We start from the raw sequence: 8,135 nt of genomic DNA, 5'->3' as shown, positions 1-8,135 counted from the left end.
GAAGGAGTTGCAGAAAAACATGGTCAACGTTCAACATTGAAAAGAGCTTTGGCTTCAGATAAGTGGATAATTCCGACTCTTCCGTTTATTTGCTGCACGAAGCTCAGTGTTGCGCTCACTCTAGAGTCAGTTTTCTCATTGTAAAATGGGGTCACTGTAGTGGACCTCCCTGGGGCCTTGTGAATTGACCAGCACAGTGCCTGTCACTTAGCATATAGTCAAAAAATAATAGCTACTATTATGATTATTAAAGCATGCACCTCATCTCCTTGTTTCCTTCTCCTTCCCTGCCCTCAGTACTGCTCAGGGTGCCAGTATTTTATATACAAATTCTTGACATCTTAAACTAGTGTCATATAAAGTATTAGTTATACTACTACTAATTCTCTTCAGCTTAAACCACTTATAAGTTTAAAGGGCCTTCTAATATTTACTATTCGGTTTGATTTTTAAAAGGCCTTAGTAATTTGGGAAAATGCCATTATCTTCACGTGTCAGCTTCTGCTGATAACAAATCATTCCAAACTCAGTTGCCCAAGACAACATCATTTTGTTGCTTATGATTCTGTGGTTTGAGAAGGTGGGCTCAGAGCTTAGAGGAGAAGGTTCCTCTCAGTTAACCTCAGGATGCTTAAAACACAGATGCTGACCGGGCATCACTGAGGTTAGTAGAGCCAAGATGGCCTCACTCACATGCCTTGGCTTTGGTCTTAGCTGTTAACAAGGTGCCTTGATTCTCCTCCACATGGTCATTCTGCCTCCAACAGGATAGCCTAGGATCCAGAAGAACAAAATGTAGAGCTGCCGGGCTTCTTCAGGCTCAGGCTGGGGCTCACTGCTTTCCTGTGTTGTTGGTTTCTGAAGTGAGGAGGAAGGAAGCAGGAGGCAATGCCCCATGCGTGGCTCCCTCCAACACCTGTTTACCGCCTCGTTTGTGCTCTTGCTGGGCAGGCCCTCACTTGCCCCTTCTGGGTATCATGAAGGAACAAGGGGCTGAGGAGGTCCAGACCCAGGCTCTGGGGAGCACAGACAGTGCAGCTTTTGACTGTGTACACGAGGTGCTTTATTCTCCACAAGGTGATCCATGCTAAACCTCCCCCACAGGTTCAGAAAGACAGATATTCAAGAATAAAAGCAGTACAGTGAATTAGTGGGCAGAAAGAGAACAAGCTTCAAATTTTCTGACTTTCCCATCCCCACGAAGAAAATTCATGCTGCTTCTCATTTACTTATGTCTTAAGCAGCCTGAGCTTCACCGGGGACTCCGATGGGAACCACTCAGAATACTGAAGGTATAATAAGGGACCAGCTGTGGTGCATTGCAGATGTGTGGACGCTGATCTCCAAAAGCAGAGGCAGCGGGTCCCATTCCGCTGGCCAAGCAACTTGTGAAAACCAGCAGATGATCCGGATATTGTGTTTGAACATAGCCTGTTTGGACAGCCTCTGAACATAATCTGAAACAGAAAGACAAAGTGGAAAAAAAAAAAAAAAACCAAACAGTTAATATCTGGTACATGGGAATCCATAACTACTCAGAAATTTCTGGAGATCCCGAATCTCTCTTTCCCTGAAGAGTATGGTTTCTGTGTGAATTAGCTGGATACATTATCTTCTTTTTTTGTTTTATTTTGCCTTCGTGACAAGCCTAATGCTTGTCGTATTTTATACATGTTGTTAGTATCGATATCCTTAGAAACATAATTTGAAAATAATTCGTGAAAAATATTTACTGATACTTATAATCACGGTATTCATGCATTAGTAGAGGTGAAAGAGGATATCATTTTCTTGACTTCATCTCCTTGGATTTGAATTTCATTACCTTGTAAAATTTGCACCTTTAGCCTTGCACTGTGTGTTTAATTCCTCCTTACTGAAAGCCAAGGATCCATTTTTAAAATCTCCCACAGAGAAGTGTTCAGATTTCTTTTTAAAATCCTTTGTGTTCAATTTCAGTTGTGGGGAAACATTCAGACACAAAACCAAAACAAGACATTTTCATTCACCGTGCATTTTAGAAAATCCATTTTGAACTCCTATTCTCTATTGCCAGCATTTCCTGAGGTAAATTTATTCTGTATGCTCCTTGGTCTGAAATAGCTTATCCCCTCCAAACATCTGCCAATATTCAAATTCATGCTGGGAGAGAAGAATATTTTGGAAGCAGGTGTACAAGAGGAGAACTTTTCCTTTCTTCCCTTTCAGGTTCTTTGGATGGTCTAATAATTAAATTGGCGTGAGACAGATTCACAGGAGGAAAATAAATTTCATCTTGTATTACAGGAACTCATAGAGACACGAGACTCAAAGAAATGACCCAAGAAGGCAGCTTTTATACCTTTTAGATGAAGAAACAACAAATCTGTGAAAGAGGTTTGGGCTTAAGGTAATAAATTAGTGAAGAAGTAAAGTTTTGTTTATGCAGCCTTCTCATCCCTAAAATTCCTGATCTCTGGTGGTGGGGATCTTTCTCCTGGTACAGGGAAGGTAACTTTCACATGGAAAATGTATTTCCTGTTTTCAGGGGGACAAAGGAAAGTCAGTGTATCCTTGCACCTGTGGTTTCTTAATTAACTTTAATTCAAAATAATCAATATGCCAAAGTGGCATATTTGGTGATGACCTGCCCTAAACCCTGTAACAGGTAACTTAACTGTTATTCAACTACTCTGAGAGGGTCCCGCTTAAAATTCCTTTAATTTTTTCCTTTGGCATCACTACAACCCACAGATAGATTCAGGATCCAGTTGCAGAAAGAATCTGGGAAGGTGCTAACTGCATAGAGGATAAAGTTGGTAATGTGGAGGTTAGCCAGCACGTTGCATAGACAAAAGAGAGAACGGACAGCTACCCTCTGTAAACCGGCTGCTAATTAGCGTTCAGTGGAGCCACATCAAAATAAGCACTTTCAGGTAATTGCTTTCAGGAGTTGTCTGCGTGCATCCCTTAACAGTTGATTTCAATCCGCACGATGCTGGGTGTTGTTGGGGGACAGACCATACAGCTGAGAACAAAACACAAGCCACAAAAAATAGACAAGAAATACTTTGTAAACCTTCAAGTTCCATTTGAATTTATCACTAGCTCCTTTTAAACCAGTGTGCCAGGTCTCACTGTTAGCCGGTGTGGTTTCTTGTCTGAGTTTTCACAGCTGTTAAATTGAGAAGGACTACTTCTCCTTTCAATTACTTGGTAATATGGTTTGAGGTGGCCAGTCAGTGCTCTTAGATGGAGAAACAAAGTACCCACGGATTACACAGCACACAGGCTCGGAGGGCACAAGCCTCAGGGAAGAGGAGAAGGAAAGGAAAGGAAATGAGATTAAGCTAATCCTACTTTATCTCCAATTTCACTAACGATTAGAGCTGAGTTGCAAACAGGAGGACACAGATGTATTTTCTTTGACCTACATAGTGCTTGAAAAAAATTGCCGTACATTGAAAACTTGGAAGATGTCTCATCAAAATCTGGATTTTTTTTTTTTGGCTTCTCTAAAAGAACCCAGAAGATTGGGAACAGTGGGCCAAGCTCCCCGTTGGCATCAGGAAACAAGAGCTGTGTGAAGTTGGCTCCTTCCGAGGGACCACCTGTCTCCTGCAGTGTCAGAGGCCACACCTGATCTACTCTCTGCACCTGCGTTACCTGTCTGTGCTTTGTAGGTACTGCAGTGGAGACTCTTTGTGGTTTTGTTTTGGTTTTGTGTTTTGTTTTTTATAAAATACCAAGGTTAACCAGATAAGACTATGATAATTCTGGGAGTCCTGGAATATACTAGAGTCAGGGTGCCATCCCAGAATATTCCCCTACTTCTTTCTTTTTCACCCGGGTTTCCTGTGCTACTTTGGGATGGTTCTTCTTGCAGGGTTGCTGCCAGTAAGGCTGGGACTCAGATGAGCTACTTTTATGAAGAGCTTTGGCCGTGAAAGCTGACCTAGAGGCTGTCACCACACGTCCCATCCCTGCCGGCAGCAGCAGCATGACAGACAGAAGTAAGAGGTCGTGGGGCACCGCTTGCCCTGGGGGACTCTGCAAGGCCAAGGAGCCCATCCCTCCAGCACAGGGCTATCTCCTTACGGCTCTCTCTGAACAAGGACAGAGAAAAAAGTCTCTCTGCTCCCCTGGGTGATGCTAGTTTCCATCCTGGAAATGCTGGCCTGCTGTTGGTCAGCTGCCCACCCCATGGCCTTTTGGCCATGGAGCACGCTCTCTCCCAGGCCAGCCTCCCTCAGTCACTTCTGCAGCTCCTCGAAGGCTGGGCTGCGGGACTTCTGTTTCAGCCGCCCAGATGGGCCTTTCTCCTCCAGACTCTTGAGGGGGGGAAGCCCTGCACACACACACACCTCCACGCCCGTTCTCATTTCTGGTCACAGAGTGACTATCTGCCCCTCTTGAGTAAAGCTCCATGGGCTGGTTATTACCATATTGTCTCTTTGCTTCAGACCTACTCTTCTGAATGCTGCTCTGTGATGCCAGAATTGGGACTCTGCAAAGCACACGTGTCGGTCAGGATTTAACCAGAGAAGAAGAACTGGTAGGATACACACACACACACACACACACACACACACACACACACACACACACGTATATACATGATTATCATGTATGTAATCTAATTGGCTTTAGTAAATGATTCATGAATCAGATGGCATGCCATCTTGTAAGTAGAGGGGAGGCCCCACGTATATGTATATTTTTAATATTTACTTATTACAAGGAATTGGTTTATGCCATCGTGGGGACTGGCTAAGGAAGTCTGAAAGTCCAAACGACTCTGATGCAGGCATTCAGGGAAAGAAGTTCACAGCCAGACTGGAACCCAAAGGCATGAGCCAAATATCCACAGGTGTCTCTCTATTTGTGACTCTGCTCTCATTCTCTTTCTCCCAGGAAGCTTCGGTGTAACTTTGAAGGGCTACCAAGATCATCCAGGATCATCTCCCTTACTTGCAGCCGACTGATCAGGGTCTCTAGTTTCATTTGCATAATCTCTTCAGAGTGACATCTAAATAATAATTCAGTTGAATCGTTGGAAACTATCACCTTTGCAAGTTTACATGTGGAAAAAGCTATCACGGTGCTAAGCTATCCCCCTTAGCAATTTGGCACCTACACACGTCTTCTTTTTTTTTTTTTTAACGTTTATTTACTATTGGGAGACAGAGCGACGCAAAGTGTGAGCAGGGGAGGGGTAGAGAGAGTGGGGGACACCGAATCTGAAGCAGGCTCCAGGCTCTGGGCTGTCAGCACAGAGCCCGACGCGGGGCTCGAACTCACAAACCGCGAGATCATGACCTGAGCCAAAGTCGGTCACCTAACGGACTGAGCCACCCAGGCGCCCCCATGTGTTCTTAGACCCTGCTTAAATCCCCAAGTAAAGACAATAAACACATGTCTGCCAGACATGATACAAATGTTCTGCAAACAGCTAAAATCCTGCAAACCATTCTCCGGGAAGAAAATGCAAAGTTATTAGGTGACATTCAGTCTCATTCTCTTTGGGTATTCTGCAATTTAAATACTGAGGGACGTATAAAGTTGACTATGATTAGCCTATGTGGCTGAGCCTATACACAGCATACATTTCTTCCACCAGGGCGACTTTGCTCATGAGCCCGTTGGACAATGGCAGAGGTTGCTGGGGGGGAAGGGCTGACTGGTGTCCATAGAATGGGTCATCTTCTCCACTTGATTATTAATATTCTCCTCTGCTGAGGTGACCCTTTCAGAAGCATTCAAATTGTACACAAATATCTTCATGTCCTATGCCTACCTCCACAGCCTATCCGTATATCTCTTCCTCAGACTTCCTTGGGACCAACTTTCTAATTGTGTTCCTTCTAAGTCCCTGGCCAGTGAGTCAAACCATTAGCCACAGCCTATGAATTGATACAGACTCAGACATCTGGCCATTTCTCCTCCCAAGCAAGATGAATAAAAGCTGGACGCACTGCTCAAAATTCTGCAAATAATAGAATGTTCTTACAACTCTACCCTTTTGAGCTGTCCCATCTCTTTTCTTTAAAAAAATTTTTTTTAATGTTTATTCATTTTTGAGAGAACAGAGCATGAGCGGAGGAGGGGCAGAGAGAGAGGGAGACAGAATCCAAAGCAGGCTCCAGGCTCTGAGCTGTCAGCACAGAGCTGGACGCGGGGCTTGAACTCACCGTGAGATCGTGACCTGAGCCAAAGTTGGACACTCCACCGACTGAGCCACCCGGGTGCCCCCCCCCCATCAATTTCTTTTCTAGGAACATCACGATCAGCTGGCCAACCACATAGGGATCTGTGAGTCAGAATATTCTGTTTACTACTTTGGCTACCATTACCATTGTAGTACTTTGGCTACTACATCACTACCATTATGATAACCACACCCACCTTGTCCTTAGTGATTAGTGCCTTTACTTTACCCTTGACATCCCAGGATCCCATCATTCCCATTGCATTTAGGGATTCTGGTTAAATAGAGTGGTTCCTACCGTAATTTAGGACCTACAGAGAAGAGTCACCAAAGAACTTTTCAAGGAATGCTCACAAATTTATTCCTCACAGTCACGTGAGAAAATCATATCATCCAGGCCCTCCAAAAATGAGTGATCAGATCTTACAAGACGTATCCACGCTCACATTCCAATTACCTTGTCTTTGGATATTTTCCCCTACAGCATACCAAAGCAGTTCTGGCATTCTAACTTTATTTAGCACAGACCACCACTGGCTCCACATTTTAGAGAATCACTCCCCCAAAATGTTAGAGCCATCCCTAGCCTTTTGAGCCCAAATAATGAACCCAGAATCTTTGCTTAGTGGGCCCATAATAATAAATTGAGCCTGATTCAATTTTATATCCCTTCCACTATAATCCCATTCCTACAAACATTCTCTAGGTTTATGTCTATCTTGATTTTAAAAACCCTGTAGTTCTTAGGTGCACATTGACTTCCTCACAGGTAACTTTCTGTACCTCGTCCTTTGTACCTCGTTCTTGCTGGGACATAAATCTAATTGTATATCTGAAAGCAAAGAGGGTCATGAGAGTTGCTCTTGAGAAGGAGAAGGAGTGCCTTACAAGGAGAGGCCATTATAGATTTTCAGACAAAGGAGGGTTGAGTTCCTCAGATAAGATGGAAGGGATACTTCTGCTGCCTAAAAAGACTCAGAATAATTTGGGGGTTGAAGATCCCAAGGTTTGTAAAGATTTTCCTACATGCTCCTATTCTAATTTTCAGGATCCCATTTCTTCCCAATCAGTACCCTCACCTTTCTTTTCTCCTCCAACTTTATTGAGACACAATTGATATATCACACTGTATACCTTAAACTCACACAGTGTGATTATTTGCTACATGTATATGTCGTGGAATAATTACCACTTAACACATCCTTCACCTCACGTAATTACAATTTTGTTGTTGTTATGGGGAGAACAGTTAAGATCTCCTCTCTTGCCAATTTTCAAGTATACAAGACAGTATTGGAAACTCTGTTTGCCATACTGTATCTTAGATCCCCAGAGCTTATTCCTCTTATAACTGGAAGTTTGTACCCTTAGACCAACATCTTCTCATCCTCCCCCCAACCACACCGCGGCCCTTGGCAACTTCCAATCAATTCTCCATTTCTAGGAGTTTGGCCTTTTTCGATTTTACCTATGAGTCAAATCATTCAGCCTTTTGTCTTTCCCTGTCTGACTTATCTCACTCACAGAATGTTCTCACGGTTTATCCTTGTTGTTGCAAATGGAAAGATCTCTTTCTTTTTTTACGGCCAAATAATACTCCATTGTACATCGCACTACATCTATCCAATCATCCATCGATGTATATTTACACTGTTTCCATGTCTTGTGGGAATCATCTCTATTCATTGCTGAATTTGTATCTAGTAATAAAGGCTTGGACTTCGTTTACGCAACTGAATTTGTGTCAGCTGGGTTCCATTTTTGACAGGCATTTGATTTAATGCTATGCTGCCTTTTTAAGTTAATGCATTCCCTTATTTAGGAATAGGAAATAGATTTTACAAGTCAATGCTACGTGCTTCAGGTCAGCTCTAATCAATTGGCAGTGGCTGGTTGGGGAGCTGAATTAAGAACTCTGAGGCTATGTCTGTCTCAGTAAGAGAAAACG

General features: G+C 43.3%; 1 long non-coding RNA gene across 1 annotated transcript; it reads left to right on the top strand.

Moving 5' to 3' along the window:
• Positions 1 to 3,852: 3,852 nt before the first annotated feature.
• Positions 3,853 to 5,195, top strand: LOC123380154. The gene is made up of 3 exons (XR_006585579.1): positions 3,853 to 3,992; positions 4,443 to 4,534; positions 4,894 to 5,195. It is a non-coding gene; the product is annotated as an uncharacterized LOC123380154 (long non-coding RNA).
• The last annotated feature ends 2,940 nt before the right edge of the window (positions 5,196 to 8,135 follow it).

Source organism: Felis catus, chromosome C2 (assembly GCF_018350175.1).
Source record: "Felis catus isolate Fca126 chromosome C2, F.catus_Fca126_mat1.0, whole genome shotgun sequence".
Taxonomy (NCBI): domain Eukaryota; kingdom Metazoa; phylum Chordata; class Mammalia; order Carnivora; family Felidae; genus Felis; species Felis catus.
The sequence above is the reverse complement of the archived record's forward strand: the minus strand, read 5'-3'. Positions and strand labels throughout refer to the sequence as shown.